Source organism: Callospermophilus lateralis, chromosome 13 (genome assembly GCF_048772815.1).
Source record: "Callospermophilus lateralis isolate mCalLat2 chromosome 13, mCalLat2.hap1, whole genome shotgun sequence".
Lineage (NCBI taxonomy): Eukaryota > Metazoa > Chordata > Mammalia > Rodentia > Sciuridae > Callospermophilus > Callospermophilus lateralis.
The window spans coordinates 78,379,136-78,398,076 of record NC_135317.1 but is presented as its reverse complement, the minus strand read 5'-3'; the positions used below and the strand labels follow the sequence as shown (position 1 = coordinate 78,398,076).

The 18,941-nt window shown below is 47.3% G+C and overlaps 1 protein-coding gene across 4 annotated transcripts in view; it reads left to right on the top strand.

The window, feature by feature from the left end:
- The first annotated feature begins 640 nt into the window (after positions 1 to 640).
- The window catches only part of Atp2b4 (ATPase plasma membrane Ca2+ transporting 4), a 94,710-nt gene continuing 76,409 nt past the window's right edge, over positions 641 to 18,941 (top strand). For 3 of the 4 annotated variants that reach the window (XM_076831367.1, XM_076831371.1, XM_076831370.1), the window contains exon 1: positions 641 to 1,040. The gene's annotated coding sequence lies outside the window, so the exon portion shown is untranslated. Of the gene's footprint in view, positions 1,041 to 14,135; positions 14,187 to 18,941 lie in introns of those variants that run through there. The other variant, XM_076831369.1, reaches the window with a different exon arrangement.

Sequence of the window (18,941 nt, the reverse complement as noted above, 5' to 3'; positions counted from 1 at the left end):
GTTTGGGTGCATAGCCCCCATACAGGAGAACTCAAAAGCAGGCCAGCCATTCTATGCACTAGGGTGCCTTGGTGGCAACAGGGGCAAGAGGGAGCAAAATGTGACCTGTGTGCGAAATGTGGGCAAGGAGGCGTGTAAGTGTGTGAGCATCCAAAGCAATTCCTTCGCCTACGTCAAAGAGCTCCCTAGTCTGGCAGGGGTGGAAGGCTGGGCGGGGATGGTATAAGTGATCATAGATACCTTGGGTTTCTTGGTCCTTGGTATAAATGAGTAAGAGGTTGAGAGGCCCGTAAGAGCTGCAGGAAGCCAAGGGCCTGCAGACGCTTCCTTTATTTCCCCTCCACGTAGCAACGGTTGAATACCGCCACCCACATCCACTCCCCACCTCCTCACCCCACCCCACCCTACTCTGCGCTCCTTTCAACAAGTGAGAGCAAGCGCAGGAGGAAACCCCAAGAGAGAAGAGGATTCCTCCCCGTCCCCTTCCCATTCCCCCTTAACACAACCCAGGAAGCAGCCGCAGCGCGCAACCACCAGGCCACCTTAACAGGCGAGTAATGGTCTGGCCGGGCGCCAAGCCCCACCTCCGCTCCGCGCCCGCTCCTCCCCTTTCTCCTCCTGCACTGCTCCGAGAGAGAGAGCCGGGGGAGCCCGAGACTGGCCCGAGGTGGCTGGAGCTGTTGCCATGACAAGCATTTTCTTAAGAAAGCTCCGCTGTTGAGACCATCCAAAGCTGGGGGTGGGGAGGGGACAGGAACTTCCTGGGGAACCATCCCTCGGAAGACGGCAAGATCAGAGACGCCCGCCCAGCTCCCTGCACCCATTTTCTTCCAAGAAGGTCCCTCTCATTGGAAGGGCTTGGGGAGGAGACCCAGCCCACTCCTCGGCCGTAGCTGGAAAGGCAAGAGCGCGAGGCCAGCATCTCTAGCTTGGTTGCCACTTTGGGGAGACCGGTGGGTGGTCACCCCGCCCAACCCGTCCATGGAAACCCGGAGGGAGAGTCCCGCTTGGAGAAACCTGGGTCTTTGCTAGAAAGAGAGGTAGGCTTGCGGAGAATGAATCCACTCGCGATTTGCAAACTTTGTTTCTTTCCTCCCGATGGCTTCTAAAACTCCCTGGATTTCTTCTTCTTCGTAGTATATTTCACGCGGCTGGGTTTGGAGGTGTGTGTGTGTGTGTGTGTGTGTGTGTGTGCGCGCGCGCGCGCGCGCGCGTGTGCACAGATTTGTCAAATACTGTATTCCTTTCTTATTCTCAGTTCTTAAGAACCATATAAGCAAACAAGTGATTTCTTTTTCTTTTCCTAGTTCTTGCCATTCCTGGGGCGGCGTGTGTGTGTGGGGGGAGAGCTACAGAAAAATGAGGTACTGTCTTTTTCACACCCAAATTGAGCTCTTGGATAAAGCATTTGTTCCTCCCCATCCGTTCCTGCCCTCCCCCTCCCCCTTGGCTTGGGAATGAGACGCAGAATGGAAAACTATTGCAAAAATATTTTCCGCGTCTGTTCCCTTTCTCGAAAGCCCCAAAGAGAGAGAGAGAGAGAGAGAGAGAGAGAGAGAGAGAGAGAGAGAGAGAGAGCCGAGTAAGATATCTTCAACCGGAAGGAGGGGCTGCTAGGGGACCTGGGAGGGGGCACACTGGGGGGATGGGTGGAGGTAGGCTAGGAGAGGTTTTGGGGAGGGGGAGACCTGGGAGTGCACACATTCAGTTTTCTTGGCTTTGCAGAGAAACCTCAGCAGTTTCTCTCTGCCGCTTGCAAAACATCCTCAGACTTTCACGTCTATAATTAGCTGTGGAAAAAGCTGGGAGTTCCCTCGCACCGCTGTTGTTTGAGTGTGTGTAAGCGTCCAGAACCAACTGTATGAGTGTCTCTGAGGGCACCGCCCCACACATCTCTGTTCTCAAAGGGGAGGAAAGAGAAAGGGGCCGAGTTGAAAAGTTTTTAGTTTCAAGGCTGAAGACTGGGGAGCTGGTTGACAGTGGGCAATCAGTATCCGCAAGAGGGTCCCAGAGCAGCTTGCTGAAGAGCTAGAAATTAAGGCTGGGATTGTCCTTTTGCTCCCTCTCCTCTCACACACACTCGCATACTTGGCTTCGCTTTTGGTGGAGGAGGCCTGCTGGCATCCTTCCCCAGGACAAGACCAGCCTCATACTCTTCAATCTGTATGAGTGTGCCCATTGCTCTCTTCCAGCTGGGTGCGGAGAGCAGGGGAGAGGGCCAGCACATCCTGGGAGAGGAGTGGGCACTCAAGGGCCAGAGGCACCTCCCTCTTGGGCATTCCTGCCCGGCTTACAATAAACTTGCAGACATGATGCTGGCGCCTGCTGGCCTGGTAGGGGGAATGTCAGATGAAGAAATAGGCGGGCACTCAACTGTCACTGTGGGCAGGGGAAAGGACAGTGGAGAGGGAGGGAAAATGAAATCCCATTTTGCAGTGCAGCTGCTGCCTCTTCGGGGTGATATGTCTGACCAAGAGTCTTCAGATCCTCCCTATCCATCCTTGAGAACACCCTCCTGCCCCCCAGCTGCCCCTGTTTCTGACTTTTCCCATTTGGAGGCCTCTTGCAGCCCCCTCAGCTCTGGGTCTTCATTACTTGGAAAGAAGGGAGGAGACCAGGGTCATTCCAGGCTGGGATGGGAGATGCAGCAGGGCCTAGGGGTAAGGAGGGATGGGGTGGGGAGGGCTAAGGAGGAGGACTGCAGGATGTAGCTGTTTCTTGGCCAGGCTGTTGGTGAACTGGGTTACCCTCCTTGGCGGGGGTGGGGGGTGGGATGAGAGAGTGGCTGAGGAGCAGGCTCTGGAATGAGAGGTATGGTGGCAGCTGGGAAAGTGTGCCCTGGGAAGTGGGTCCTAGATCTGGAGCTGCCCCAGGGAGAACTGGGGAAGAAGCAAGCAGAAGATTTGGAGGGAAACCTACAAAGGGTCCAGGGAAGCAACAGGAATCAGTTTTCGTTTTGAGGTGTTTGGTGATTGATCTGACTGCACCCCAAGACAAGACAGTTCTACTCTACCTATATTCTGATCCAGAGAGAATGTGGCCTTCCCCAGTGGGCAGGGGCCCCAAGACAGAACCAGGGCCCTTGTTTTGTAGGAAGGGTGTAGGGAGGAAACCTTTTCTTTGCTTCCCCTGGGGAGCCCCAATCCTGCCTGCCACCATCTTGCTGAGGTGCAACTCTGAAATCGCGCCCCTCCCATCGTGGGAGCCCGTAATCCCACCATTCCTGCAGTGCTCTTCCTATTTTCAGTTCCCTGCCTAGTGGGTAGATTCTGGTAGATTTGGGGAGGGCTTCGCCATGAGAAGCACGTCCCCAGTTAGCGCGCACCGGGGGCTCCTGCTCCCGGGGTCCTGAGCCCTCGGTCACGGGCAGCGTGGAAATGTGCTCCCGCAGCTCCGGCCTCCCTCCAGGGGGCTACGGGGCAGGATGGGTACTGCAGCAAACCCGAGGCTCCCTCCCTTCTCAGCTGCTTCCGCGGCCCCGCCCGATTGTCCGCCTCTCCCGCAGCTCGGCTCCACCCTCCCGGCTCTGCCCTAGTCTGGGTACTGGGTGCAGAATTTGCATTTAGAGCTGAGGAGCAGAGGCTTCCTGCCTCCTGGGTGCTGCGGAGCCTCAGTCCCTTCCCCCTTTATTTACCACCTCTCTGCCCCTGGATTCAAGGTCAAGTTGAAGGAACACAACTTGCTTGCCCATCGGACTCCCAGTACCTAGCACAGTGCCTAAGGCACTTGGTTAAGGCTTGAAGGGGCAGTTTGGAGGAGCCTGGGAATCAATCGCTGGGGGCGGGGCAGCAGAGGGTGGGATGCCCTCTGGCTTTCAATTTCCCCTCTGCACCAGGGGAGCCCGCTCCCCACAGTTAAGGTGGGAGTGAGTGGCACAGTGAAATTCGTCAGATGGCTGTGGTCTTTGATGTCAGAAGAGAACTAAAATGGGAGGTGCAAGTTAAGGGGCAGAAGTAGAGCAGTTAGGATTTTCCCAAGGTGTGAGTACTGGAAATGGTGTGTGGGGAGTGAAGGTCGCCTAATGTTCTTCTCTATTCTCACTTTTCTGGTCCTGAGAGTAAGGGGGAACTGGGACTGCTCAACCCAGCACTGCCCCAGCTCCCCAGCTCTGCCACCTGTCAGCAATTCAAACCTTCCCCAACAAACTCCCACAAGCTTCCGTTTTTTAAATTTCTATTTTTTGTAGTGTAGGGATCAAACCCAGGGCTTCCCACAATGCTAAGGCAAGGGCTTTACCTCTGAGCTCTGTCTCTGGCCTTTTTACATTTTCTTTTCTTTTTCTTTATTATTTTTTTCTTCTTTCGAGACAAGAACTTGATAAATTGCCTAGCAACTCCATATGCTGCCCAGGATGGCCTTGAACTTGCCATCCCCCTGCTGCTACAACCTCCCTTTTCTCTTTCTCCAGTGCTCTGGGCTTTGGACCCAGAACCCATATTAAGGGTTAGCACTACCTATCTAGAGTAGAACATTCCAGATCCACTAAGCTCTGGAGGGAAATGAGGAATATGTTCATCCTTAGTCCTTAGGACTTAAGAATCATGCAACAAAATTCCTCACCCTGGTCTGAATTTTCCCCAGAGGAATTCTTGGAGCCATCTGCATTCTTTTCCCCCTAGGGTTCCCTCAGACCAGCCTCCCCATCCACCCCAGTGCCCTGGTCCTTGAAGGGCTTTAATTCCTATCATCCCCAGTTGCTATGAGGGGGAGGAGGCAGTTAGAGAAAGGTAAAATCTCTGGGTCCAGTCTAAGTGGGCTTTCTCCACTCATTTACTTTTTTTTTAAATGAAAATATATACATATATATGATCAACATATAAAAATTATATTTATAGGTACCATGTGAAATTTAATACATGTACACATCAAATTGTTCAAACTAACTCTCTCACTTATTTTCATGTCTTTGTGGTGAAAACATTGAATTTCATTTCTCCTCTTTCAATGTGACTTTATATCTGTTGGTCCATTTATCCTCATCTCATGCTGTACTCTTTCCACCCTTTGGTAACTATTATTCTGCCCTCAATACACAGTCACAAACAGAAAAAGATGTATGCATGTGGTGACATCCCCCCTCCCCACCAGTGATTGAACCCAAACTTTTTTCAGATTCCAGATATGAGTGAGATCATATGGTATTTGTTTTACTGTGTTGGCTTGACAAAATGACTTCCAGTTCCTTCCTGTTTTGTTGCAAATGACAGAATTTCATTCTTTTTAAAGGCTAAATAGTATTCCACTGTGTATGCATTCCAGTATTATCCTCTCATCAGCTGATGAACTCTGCTATTGTTGCCACATCTTGGCTATTGTGAATAGTGCTACAGTAGACATGTGAGTGCAGATGTTTCTTTGACATACTGACTTCATTTCCTTTGGATGTATACCCACTGGTATATCACACGGTAGTTCTATTTTTAATTTTGTGCATGGGTACTTGGCATTGAACCTGAGATCTTACTCATACCAGGCAAGCTTTCTACCGCTGAACTACAGCCCAGCCCTATTTTTAAATTTTTGAGGAACCTCCGTATCATTTTTCCATAATGGTTTTATCATTTCCCCTTTTCTATAGGTCACAGGAATGGAGCAGGCCCTTTGGAATGTTTTGTATTCTGCTTCCTCTCCCAACACCTCTCTCTCTTTGTCTCCTCTTTCCTCTTTCCCTTGTGCAAGCCATTCTTGTTCCACTGACTTATTTCCTCTGCATATGTTAAAACAGAAAGGACAGGCTCTACTTCTGCCTCCACCTTAAGCCAGTCCTGGTTCAATCCACATGAACTTGGAGGAGGGAAGCCACCAGGACCTGGCTAGAGCCAGAGCCAAGGGCTGAGGGGGCCAGGGAAGGGGCTGTTGGTAGGCAGTGGGTGTGTGTGTGATGGGGCTGGGAAAAGAGTCTGAGTATATCCTGCATTGAGGGATGGGGTCCCCTCCTGGTGTGTCTCCTCCCCTTCCTGCTCTAGTTCCTCCCTGGCTCAAGTTTTCAGCCTCATTACTTCTGCATACTAGTTTCCCAAGTTGTATGCACATATCTCTGAGATGCTTTGGGGAAGATGAATGGATATGAGATCAGTGAGGACACCTTCTTCTTGCCTTCTTGCCATCATATAAGGTGGGCAGAGAAGGTTTGCTGTGTTGTTTTTATTGGTAGATTAAGGACTTTCACTAGGTTCAAGGAAACTCAACCTAGGACACCTCATACCGCAGTCTAGTGCAAAATCAAGTGCTAGGAGTGCAAACCAGTGTAAGCTCTGTAGACAAGAAGATAGCAGTATCTAACAAAACGACATACACATTTACCCAACAGTCCTACTTCTAGGAATTTACCCCAAAGATACACAGTCACAAATAGAAAAAGATGTATGCATGTGGTGACATCCCCCCTCCCCACCAGTGATTGAACCAAGGGCGCTTAACCACTGAGCCACACCCCCAGCACTTTTTAAATATTTAGAGACAGGGTCTCACTGAGTTGCTTAGGGCCTCACTTATTTGCTGAGGCTGGCTTTGAACTCACTGCCTCAGCCTCCTGAGCCACTGGGATTACAGGCATGCACTTCCACACCCAGCTTTAAGGTGTATTTGCAATAAGAAATCATGGGACGCTACCCAAATGCCCATTTTTGAGGGATTGGTTGAATGAACAGTGGTGCAGCCAACAAAGTGAGGAGGATCCCTGTGAACTGATGTGACATAATTTCTAGGATATGTAATTAAACAAAAAGAGCAAAGTGCAGAAGAGTGTATATAGTAAGCCTCTTTCGGGGTGTGAAAGCTAGAGCAATGAGACACACAGAAGAAAGATAAACTGGAAATCAATTAAAATGGTTTCCTATGGGGGTGAATGGGAACGGAGTAGAGGAGACAGGGATGGAGTGGGAGTTTTCTATTATACTGGGTCAAACAGTTTCGATTAAAATATTTACATGGTTCAAAAAATAAATTAGACCCAAAAGAAAAAAAATAAATCATAACCCTGATCACAGCAGAAAGAATGACTATCCAAAAAACAAATTATGAAGGACAGAATGAATTTAAGTAATTTTTAATCTTAATGTTCTGGTTATGTTCTTAGTGGAATATATATTATTCTAAGGATTAGAAAAACTGCAATATGATATGTCAAGAGCTTTGTAATGTTTTGAACAACCAATAAAAAAATAAATAAATAAATAATAAAATAAAAACAAACAAAAAAGAAAAACTGCAAAGAACTTTACTTAGTAGGTATGTTATTGGTCATGGTATTGGTGTCATAAATTGGAAACTTATGAGGGTTTTGTTGGTATTGGTGTTTTTTCTTTATTTTTATTTAAAAAAAAAAACTTTTAGTTTTTGTAGATGTCTTTATTTTATTGTGGTGCTAAGGATTGAACCCAGTGCCTCTCATATGCTAGGCAAGCGCTCTACCATTGAGCTACTGTTTCGGCCCTTGTTGTTGGTTTTTGTTTGTTTGTTAAGGCAGGGTCTCACTCTCTTGCCCAGGCTGACCTTGAACTCCTGAGCTCAAGTGATCCTCCTGCCTCAGCCTCCCAAGCGCTGACATACTGTAGGCATGAGCCAACATGCCCAGGTGGAAACTTTTTTGTTTACTGTGGAATAGATCAAATAAGTAACTACATTGAAAGTTAGGCTTCTGGAAATCAGGGTCTTACTGTGTGTGTGGACTGGGGAAAGGAGAGGAAAAACTCCACGGTTCTTTGTCTTCATGTGTCCATCTACCAAAATGATCTAGAAGCAATGGTATACCTAGTACCTGGGTTTTTATTTCTAAGTACCCCTTCGCCCTAAAAGAAACCAGTGCTGGGCTGGGGATGTAGCTCAGTGGTAGAGCGCCTTCCTACCACTGCTCCTTGGAAAAATGCCTGATTCCAAGTCCAAGATTGCACTAGCACAGGGAACCATGTTGTGCTAGAAAGCTAGAGCCTACTCGTGTCCGAGGACACAGGAGACAGCTTACTGGGGCTCTCTCCAGGCAAATGTGGGACTCACTGAGCAGCAGAAAAGATAAGGATGTAGCTTATAACACATTGAATAAAAAAGATTACATGAGTTTGGTCTGAGAATTAACACAGGGCAGGGAGGACACTGGCATGGTGGCCCACACGCCTGTAATCCCAGGGACGCAGGAGGCTGAGGCAGGAGTATCACAAGTTCAAGGCCAACTTGGGCAACTTACTGAGACCCTGTCTCAAAATAAAATAAAAAGGGCTGGAGATGTGGCTCAGTGGTAGAGGGCCCCTGGGTTCAAACCCCAGTACCACACCACACCACACACACACACACACACACACACACACACCAGAGCTTCACGGGGCAGGGGGAGCAGGAAGGGAAAACTTAACAGAAATGCCAGCTAATCAAATATAGAAGTAATGACAGAGCTTTTAAAAGTTTAATCTAATTTTTTGGGCTGGAGTTGTGGCTCAGTGGTTGAGCGCTTGCCTAGCATGCATGAGACACTAGGTTTGATTCTCGCCACACATAAAGATTAATATAATAAAGACATTGTGTCCAATTACAGCTAAAAATTATTTCTAAAAAAAATTGATTTTTAATTGGCAAACAATTGCACATATTTATGGAGTATGCGATGTGATATTTTGATATATGTATACATTATAGAATGATTAAATCAAGATAATTAACATGTCCATCACCTCACATATTTGTCGTTTGTATGTGGTGCAGGAACATTTAAAATCTGCTGTTGCCATTTTGAAATATATCTTACGTTATTATTAGTTCTTGTTACCATGCTGTGTAATAGATCTCAAGAACTATTCCTTCTAACTGAAACTTTATGGCCAACTTCTCCCTATTTCTCCTGCCCCTGTCAGAACTTTTTTAAAATTGACCAGTTTTCTTTTTCTTTCTCTCTCTCTCTCTCTCTCTCTCTCTCTTTTGGTACTGGGGCCCTCACCACCGAGCCACATCCTCAGCCCTATTTTCATTTTATTTAGAGGCAGGGTCTCACTGAGTTGCTTAGCGCCTCACTGTTGCTGAGGCTGGCTTTGAACTCGTGATTCTCCTGTCTCAGTCTCCTGAGCTGCTGAGATTACAGGAGTGCACCACTGCACCTGGCTAAATTGACCAGTTTTCAGCCTCCGGTATAATAACTGATTCAGCGTAGACTCACTAATGCATGATAAAAGTACTGGGTAGAGGTTGGTCTTTTTTGGAGGCAGGTACTGAAGATTGAACCCAGGGCACTTTACCACTGAGCTACATCCCCAGCCCTTTTTGTTTTTATTCAGAGACAGGGTTTCTGTAAATTGTTGAGGACCTAAGTTGCTGAGGCTGGCCTTAAATTTGTAATCCTCTTGCCTCAGCCTCCCGAATCACTGGGATTACAGGTATGCACCACCACAGCTAGTATCCTAGATTTTTTTTGAGGGGGGGTTACTTTTTACAAAAAGGGAAAAATCTATATTACAACAAAGAGACCCAGTATTTTCTATCTTAACCAGGTGGAACCACCTGACAGTAGAGCCACCTTAAATTTTGTAGTAAGAAGCTCAACCATACTGTCTGTGTTCTTTTTTTTTTTTTTTTTAATTTTTTTATTGGTTATTCAAAACATTACAAAGATTGCAGAATCACATCGGTTACACATCCACATTTTTACATAATACCATAATAGTAACTGTTGTATTCTGCTACCTTTCCTATCCTCTACTATCCCCCCTCCCCTCCCCTCCCATCTTCTCTCTCTACCCCGTCTACTGTAATTCATTTCTCTCCTTATTTTTTTCCCATTCCCCTCACAAACTCTTATATGTAATTCTGTCTGTGTTCTTGTCTGAAATGTTTATCCTGAAGTTAATTATGAAGAGACAAAAGAGAAATCTAGAATGTGAGCCATTCTAAATATAAACAATTCTTAAAAAAAAAGAATGTCATAAAAAAACATAAAAATTATGTGCTACAGGGGCAGGGTAAGAGGTGGAAACTAATCCAGATTAAAAGAAATTAAAGAACTGGGCACAGTGGTGCAGGACTATAATCCCAGTGACTCAGGAGATTGAGGTGGGAGGATCACCAAGTTTAAGGCCAGACTCAGAAATTTAGCAAGGACCTGACTAAAAATAAAAAGGGTTGGGGATGTAGCTCAGTGATTGAAAACCCCTGGGTTCAATCCCCAGTTCCAAACAAAACAAAACCCAAAGAGACATTCTAGCCAAAAGTAATGCATAAACTTTAATTAGATCCTGGGGTTGGGGGGGATATTGCAAAAGGCATTTTGGGACAGTCAGGATTTTGTGAGTATGTATGCACCACCATAGCGCGTGCGTGCATGCGCGCGCGCGTGTGTGTGTGTGTGTGTGTGTGTGTGTGTGTGTGTTACTAGGAGATGGAACTCAGGGCCTCATGCATGCCAGGCAAGTGCTGTACGACTTAGCTACATCCCCAGCCCAGAAAATTTTTAATATAGTAACTAAATGGTATGTAATTATTTAGTTTTTTAGGTATGACAACAGGAACATGGTTTTGTAGGGGAATATCCTTATTTCTAGAGATTATTTAGGAATAAAGTATCTGCAAGTTATTTTAAAAACGGTCCAGCAAAAATGTTTGTAAGCTGGGCATAATGGCGCATGCCCATAATCCCAGTAACTAATTCCAAGTTCTAGGACAGCCTGGGAAACTCAGCAAGACCCTGTCTCAAAATAAAAATAAAAAGGTCTTAGTTTGTAGCTCGGTGGTAGAGCACCCCTGGGTTCAATCCCTGGTACTGTAAAAAAACCAAATAAATAAAAAAGGTATGTGTATAAATACATGTTTACCAAGTAGAGAGAGGGCAGTGGTAGCAATTAGTGAATCTAAGTGAAGAGTATGTAGTTGTTTATTTTACCTTTTTTTTTTTTTTTCAACATTTCGGGTTGGACACTTGTCACATACTAAGATAGGGAGAGAAGGCCTAGATTGCTGGCTCCTCTCACCTGTCTCCAGACCCTCAACCAGCAGGAGCATCTGCCGTAAGCTCTGAGCTGCTAAGAGTCCTCTCAGAGCACACGGAGGAATCTTTCTGAGATGGTGGTGGCCCACAGGGTGTCTTCCCTTCCTTCTTCCTGCCCCATGCAGGAAGAGGGGGCCGGCTGGGCTGGGACAGTGCATGACGGGCATTTACCCACTGTGTCATGGGTGAGGAAAGGAAGCCTAGGAACTGAGGCCTTCCAGAATCATCCACCTACCTTTTGAGGAGTAACAGGAGAAATGCACCAGCAGCCCAGAAGTGGTTAATGACCAGTCTTTTGTGTCCCTTGGAATTCTTTGAGTCTGACGGATCCTGGTGGTGCCTGCCTGGACTCTTCCTGCCTGGGTTAAGCAAGGCCTCTGAGGTCCCCCTTTGGCATACCTAGCTGCACTGTCAGTGACCCAAAGGTCCTGGCTCTGGAGAGAGCTCAGGTTTCCCAGGGCTGCTCTACCTCTTTCTCTCTCTCCTTCTCATCCCCCCTCACCTCCCGACCCTTCTCCTCTCTCCCTGGAAACCTTGGGCTGGGCCTGGCATGACTCAGGACTCTTCACACAGGAGAGGGCTACTGATCCTTCAGTCAGTTGTCAGGGACCCTAATAGAGCAGGATCCATGAAGTTGGAAAAGCGGTGGATAGGGAGAGCGAAGGTCTAGGAGAAGATTTTGTGGCTTTTGCCTGATGAATGACCTTGATATCTCTGGGCCTTCATCTCTCTCACTGTACCATGGAACCAAGTTTTTGGCATATAACCATTTCTCTCTGATCAAGACCCTCTTCTATTGAAGACAAAAGTGTAAGATGCCCAAATCTTTCATCATAGAGTCTAGCACCATGTAACAACCTCCAGCAAAGTTCAATCTTCTATCCAATATGACCAAAAGAGACCAAAATGGATCTGTCTTTGGACAGAGGTTTTAGGTTCCCCACCTCCCCCTGCGTGGAACTTCACTTAAGAAGTACTTACTCAGTACCTTCCAGGGCTATGATTCTGCTATGTCCTAAGCCAGAAACTTTAAAAAAAAAAAAAAAAAGGCTAGAGGTTGAAGTCCAGAACTTTTAGGTACTTTACTGTCTTCTAGGGAACATGACCCTTCAAGGAGTTATTAGATTGAGCCATATGAAATTGCCAGAGTGCAACCACTTTTGACCTACAAAAGACAATTTCATATGGTTCAACCTGATGTTAATGGTATTAGACATTGAGAATCAGGGACTGCAGTCAATTCTGTGAGCTGGGGAGGCTAGGTTTTTATCTGAATGGTGGGTTGGGTTAAGAGAAATTCCATAAAGCTGCCAACTGGTAGGCCAGCTTGCTCTCCTCCCTCTCTATTCAGACTTTGGGTCCTGGAGGTAGACATATTGGGAAGCCCTGTCCAGACTCCCATTGACATTCTCATGTTAGCCTTCCTGAAGCTGGCCAGGGTGGCTGCCCCTGGGTAGAGAGGACTGTTCCTGTCCTGAATGCACCATCCATCTATGCGGGACTGTTCCTATCCTGAATGCCTAGCTTCACATCTCGGCAGCTGAGGATGGAGGAAATTTTAAGGAAACAGGAAACACCCAACCCATTCTTCCTCCTGTCTAGTGTTAGACAAGAATAGGAATGCGTGCTTGGCACAGGGACACATGACCAGGTGATGGTGGGGAGCTCCTGAAGGAATTTGAATGGCTGGGAGTGGAAGAGGTGTTCCTGGGGGGCGGGGATCAGAATTTGGCAGGTTTTAACTGGAAATGATTCTTGGAGGAGGTGATCAAATACAAAACAGGATTTGAAGGAGAAAGGATGGCTGAGATAGTGGAGTTGGGGGAGACGGGGAGGACCGGGTAGGGAATCGGCTGCCCTGGCAGGTGAGGAGGCTGTCTACTCCCACCCGCTGGACCGCCTCCAGCCTTGTCTGAGCCAGCGCCGGTGTCGGGCGGGATGGCATCTGGCCGCAGCGGTGGTTTGCTGCCTGCCTGCTTTCCTGGCGCCCATGGACCATTAGGATGATTTTTGATGTTTCCTCCCTGCCGTCTGCACGACAGCCTTCCTCGTGGGGAGCACGCGTAGGACATCTGTTAGGATGCGAGGACAGGCTCAGCTGGCATCCCAACTTCTGGGAGCTTGCTGACCTTGTATAGGGAGGCAGGTCACCAGGCTTTGTCTGGGGGCAGCTCATCTGATTGAGCCACACAGCATGTGAGGTGGACAGAGTTGACGAACTGTTCCAATTTCCTTCTTTCACGAATGAGAAAACAGAAACCTAGAGACTTGCCCAGGACACTTGCCCTAGTTTGAGGCCAAGCTGAGGCTACAGCCCAGTTCCCTCACTCCATATCTGACAGGGTGTTCTGCCCCATCAGCCATCATCCTTCCCCATGCAACAGGGAGAACCGTTCCTGACCCTAGAGATGATGTTCCAGACGCAGTGAGGTTGGGTGCTAGGAGGGCTTGGGAAGAAGGATGCTAGAGCCCATGGAGCTGCTGTGCTGTGGTTGCTGATGTTACAATCAAGGTCATTAGCACTAAAGAAAATGCAAAGGAGAAGCACTCTTGGCACCGCCCTCAACCCAGGGTAGCTCCTAATGGAGCTGGGTTTCTCCTTTCCACAGCTCCTCCGGACCTATGCGCACCTACGCACCCGCCAGCACGTATGGGCGCACACATACATGGGCCTGGAGCTGGGAAAAGCAGGGTAATTGCAAGGGGAAGCTGAAGTCCTGGGAACAGGTCGGCAGAGCCTTCCCCTTGCCTGGGACTCCCTGGCCCTGCCCTTTCCTCAGGGCGTGGCTCTCTGAAGGGAAGGTCAGAGGAAGTGCCGTGGGGGAGGGGAAGCACTCCAATCTCCATTTATTCCTTGGCATGGACTACACCAGGTTGGCCGCTGAGCTCTGATTTGGGGTCTGAGTCAACAAGGCAGAGCCGCTCTATGGTGACGACACAGGTCGATTTTATTGCCAACGACAATCTGTCATTCATTTGCTTGTTCTTCTATTCATTTATTCATTCAACCAACATGAAGTGAGTACAGACCATATGGCAGCCACTATGTTAGGGGGTGAGGAGAAGCGGTATCCAGGAGACAGGGAGGAGTTAAGAATCCCTGACCTTCACCTCACCTCGGAGAAGCTTTTCCGGAGCTGGGGACCCACACCTGACTATGGCAGTGTTGCAAGAAATTTCCCTGTTTCCCTGGAGAGCACTTTTGACCCCTGACTTCAGGAAGGTAAGGCACGTCTGAGCTGGGAAGGGGCGTCCGACCCCATTTGCTAGGCAGCCCTGAGTGGCCGATGAGTGGGCCAGGGCGTGGTGTTGAGGCGGATGTTTATCTGCCTGGTAGATGCAGTCCTCGGGTTGGCACCCAGCGCTGCCGGACTCTACAAGCCCCGCACATGCACATCTGGAGCCTCTGACTCTAATGGGGCAGAGACATCACATCGCTGGGATCCAGATGGTACCCAGGAATGAAAACATGAACTTGCAGGGAAACCCTCAGTTTCTCTTCCAACCTTTGCTTCAGCCCCTCCCAGAGGCAGTGTGATACTGGGTCTGTTTTTCCTTCCATAAATTGTGTATAACGCCATCTTTCCTTATATGCCCTGTCGTGTTGTGACAGACAGATGAGACGCTGTAGGTGAAAGCATCAACTCTGAAGTGCTAGATATGTGTGCAGCTTGTCCCCACTGTTTCTATCCCGTGTCTCCTCTGCCCAACCCCTCGACCACTCTACAGAGCGCCCTTCTCTGTTGACTGTTCACTCTAGATCCTGCTCTGGCCCTGTCCTCCTTCCCTGCCTAGATCAAGACCTAAAACGTTTGTTGCATCTCACTTGGTGATCATAACAGTAGAGGTGATAATCCGAGGCCAGTGTTCGTTAGTTATATGCTTGGTGTTAAACTTGGATGATCTTATTTAATATTTCTAGCCAGCAAAGGGGCCAGTACTAGTAGTCTTCATTTTATAGAATAATCAAGATTTTCATAGAAACAAGAGGCCAAGAAGCAACCCTGGTCTAGCCTATTTGTGGATTTCCTCTTTCCATTGCTCGGGGACTAGTGACAAGAATATGAAGAGATTCGACAGCTTTTATTGAATGTCGACTTAATGCCAACTGCTTTCAAATTATGTCACAACAACCTCCTTCTGAGACAGGTACAGGATTTGTCTTAGGAACCAGCTGGTAAGAATAGAAGCTTACTCAAAATAGCAGGAGTCACAAGTATGAGAGGGCTTTATAAGAAGGCTACAGGGACACTGGGTGCCGAGGTACACACCTATAATCCCAGCAACTGGGGAGGCTGAGGCAGAAGGATCGCAAATCCGGCCAGCCTCAGCAATTTACTGAGAAGTTGTCTCAAAAAATTTGGAAGGACAGAGGGTGTAGCTCAATCAGAAAGGTCTTCTGGGTTCAATCCCTAGCACCAAAAACAAACAAACAAACAAAAGGCTGCAAGGAAATTTTGTAGCACTTAGGCAATGAGGAATATAGCCCTCCGTGAGCTATGCCTTCTCCCAGGGGCTCAGCACACCCCTTTCAAAGATGGGACCCTTGTGCCTACATTCATAGAACCCAAGCCACAAGCTTCTGCCATCTGTGTGGCCTTTCTGCCTAATTCTCCAAAGTAAATTAACTCCGTCTTTCAGTCCAAATATCAAGAGATGCTGATTCCAGCTTAGAATTGCCATCCACCCAGCTCTTGTTATCTGGGTAGAGCCCAGTCTGACATGGCCACCCAGACCTCTCTGTTCCCCAGGGGCCATGGTGGGCAGGTGTTTCTAGATGGTAAATGCCTTGACCTTAGATGAATTCAAATTCATCTTTGCTCATCAGCACACCAGTCTCTCTCTAGGACAAAGGTTACCGTAGTTGAAGTTGCTAAATAAGAGAACACATGAGTTGTTCCAGAATCTGTGGGTTCTTGTAGGTTTAGAAACTAATATCAGAAATTTTCAAACCCTGCTCTGTGCTAGGCATTTTATGTTCATTTTGTCTTTAATCCTGATATACTGCTGTTAACACGATACTATGTAATGGTCCCCATTTTACAGATACGAAAACTAGTACTCACTGGCCATCATGGTACCCACCTGTAAATCCAGCATCTCTGGAGGCTGAGGTAGGAGGATCACAAGTTTGAGGCCAGCCTCAACAATTTAGCAAGGCACTGTCTCAAAAAATAAAAAGGGCTGGGGATGCTTCTCAGTGGCAGAGTATACCTGGGTTTCATCATTAATATTGCAAAAAATGAAACAACAACAAAAACCTATTAAGTTAAACCAGGCAGTATGGTGTGAGCCTTTAATCCTGCTACTTGAGAGGCTGAAGTAATAGTAATAATTGAATCATAATTCAATTATGATCTGGGCAATTAATAAGACCTTGTCTTAAAATAAAATGAAAAAGAGGTACAGAGGTAGCTCAGTGGTAGAGTGCTTGCCTACATATGTGAGACCATGGGTTCAATCCCCAATACCACACACACACACAAAAAAAAAAAAAAAAAAATTGTTGAGTGGATTTTGCTTTAGTGACTTCTGCACTTAGCGCTCCCCAAAGTCAAAGAGAAAAGGATTGTTCACTAGGCCTTGGAAAACGGCCCATTGAAATCAGTGGGGTAACCCTCTGGCTGTGCTTCTGGTCTCTAAACCCCAAAGGCTACTTAAATGGAGAATGGTAGGAACCATCCCTCAAAGTGGAAAAGTCTAAAGGAAAGTATGACCCTCCATCCCTGTTTCCTGTTTTGTACATCGACCCAGAACACTTGGCCTTGTAAGGGAAGCAGGTGAAGGGAGACTTCCCTAACACTGGAAAATTTACTGGGGCTAGGAAATAGCTTAGGGAGGTCCTATATTGATAGAAAAAAGAAGGCTAATTTCCACTGGCTTTTCAGCCCCAAGGGTCAGAGTTTACCAGATCCTGAATCCTCTTCAGTGCCTTTCTCTACAGCAATTCCCTGTGTCCCAAATTGCCCAGTTGGCCTTCTCAATCGCAGCAGCTAGAGTTACATAAGAGCACAAGTACAGGGAGTCGGGGTCAAGGGTTCAAGCTGTGTGACCATGGGCAAATTAAAGAGTGATACCTGTCCTGAGAGTATCATAGCTGCTGATCAAATTTTGGTTTTCCCTCTTCCGTCCCACAATCTCTCCCTTCTCCATCAATCTTGGCATCAGCCTGCCCACCTGCTTCCTGCTTCACCTCTCGGCTCAGTGCATTTATAAAATGGCCATAACTCATTGTTCCCCAGTTAACTGAAAGGCTGAGGGGCCCCAGACTCCTGCAGTTCTCTGGCAAAGCACCTGCAGCTGTGCACTGGGGACTCCCTTATTCCCATGTGACAGGTTACCCACTTGGTGCCACCTTTAGGATTTTGCTTGATATTCGAACAAGTAGAGTCCTGGCAAAATCAGGTGCAGTGGAGAAATACCATCATCTCACATCGTTTGCTCCTGCCCTACCTTTCTCTCCCAGGAGTGGGTGCTATAAGAGCTGACGCTGGGGAATTTCTTGTTGATGGAGGGAGTCGGGACTGGGTGACAATATGCTCCTTACTTTCAAAGAAGCCATGATGGCCCAAGGGAGCCATCCCTGTGTGCTTCCAGCTACCGCTGGAGTTGAACTTACTACTGGATAAATGGGCAGGAAAGTACCACACTGGAACCTCCCTTGCTTCCTCTGGTACACCCACAGACACTAGCTCCATGAAGTTGCAGCTTGGCCAAGACAATACAGAAATCTTTTTTTGCCTTTGCTGTGCTGGAAGGGGCTTTGGTGTTGGGCTCAATCTTGCTCTTACTTCCTGTGGATCACTCCAGAATTTTTGGAGTGGGGGACATTCTACAGTCCTTGCCCAGTTTCTCAGGCACAGCATCCAGCATTGGGAGATGCTTTCACAGGAAGTGACGTACAACGATGTGAATATTAGTTGAGAGTTCATGTGAACAGGCTAGAGCAGCATGGTTGCTGGGATGCAGCATTTACCCCAAGCCCACTCAGCAGCCTGTGAGTTACTTGAAAGTAGGAGCAGTGCCTTAGTCATATCTGTGTACCCAGTGTTTAACACTATCTTCAGCTTATAGAAAGATGATCAGCTAAGGATGGATGGATGAGTAGATGGATGGATGAATAAAAAGTAGAAAATTTTCTTTTAAATTGAGTAAAGTTTAGCCACTTTCTTCCCAGGGTCCCCTATTTAGCCACTTTCTTCCCATCCCTATTCAATACCTTATCAACTCATGAGCCTGAATATTTGCAAATGCAGGCAGGGTGGTCTATAGAAACAAGTTCTAGACTGAGAGTTGGAAGACCTGGAATATGAGCCATTTACATTGCTCTATCCTCTTTGGGAACTCACTGAACTTCTTTGCATTTCAGTTTATTCATGTATAAAACGAATAGTTTGGGTTAAATGCACTTCAAGGACATTTCAACTCTAAAATTCTCTGCTTCCTCCTACCCAAACAACCGTGCAGGTTAATTATAGTTGGTTACCAAAATTTAAAAGTAAGAAGGTTTCACATTGAAATCCAGATTTCTTGCTTCTCTCCCAAAATCAGAAGCCCTGACGATATCAGCCTACCTTTTTTCCATGGCAACGGTCAGCAGGAGCTAAGTAACTGCTGTCCCATTCAAATAGGCATGGAATTTCTCCTGTGCCACAGTCCCCTCTACTGTGGCTTAGTGCGCAGTCCACTTCATTTATTTTTGGTGTTTGCCTGGTCACTGTGGCATTTGATTGTGCAGATCTAGAATGGGGAAAATAAAATTTTGAAGGGCAGAGTTTAGAGTACCTGGGAGCAGTTCATAGCCCAGGAGCCAGTTCTCTTGCTTAAAGGGAGAGTCTTCCTGGGAAGCTGGTAACAGGGCTAGGGCAAGAAATGGCAGTCAGTGACCTGGGAGACTCTGCTTTGGGACTTGGCCTCCCAGAATTATTGAACCCTTGTCTGAGGAAACTCTGCCTTCAGCTCTCCCCTTCCTCAGACC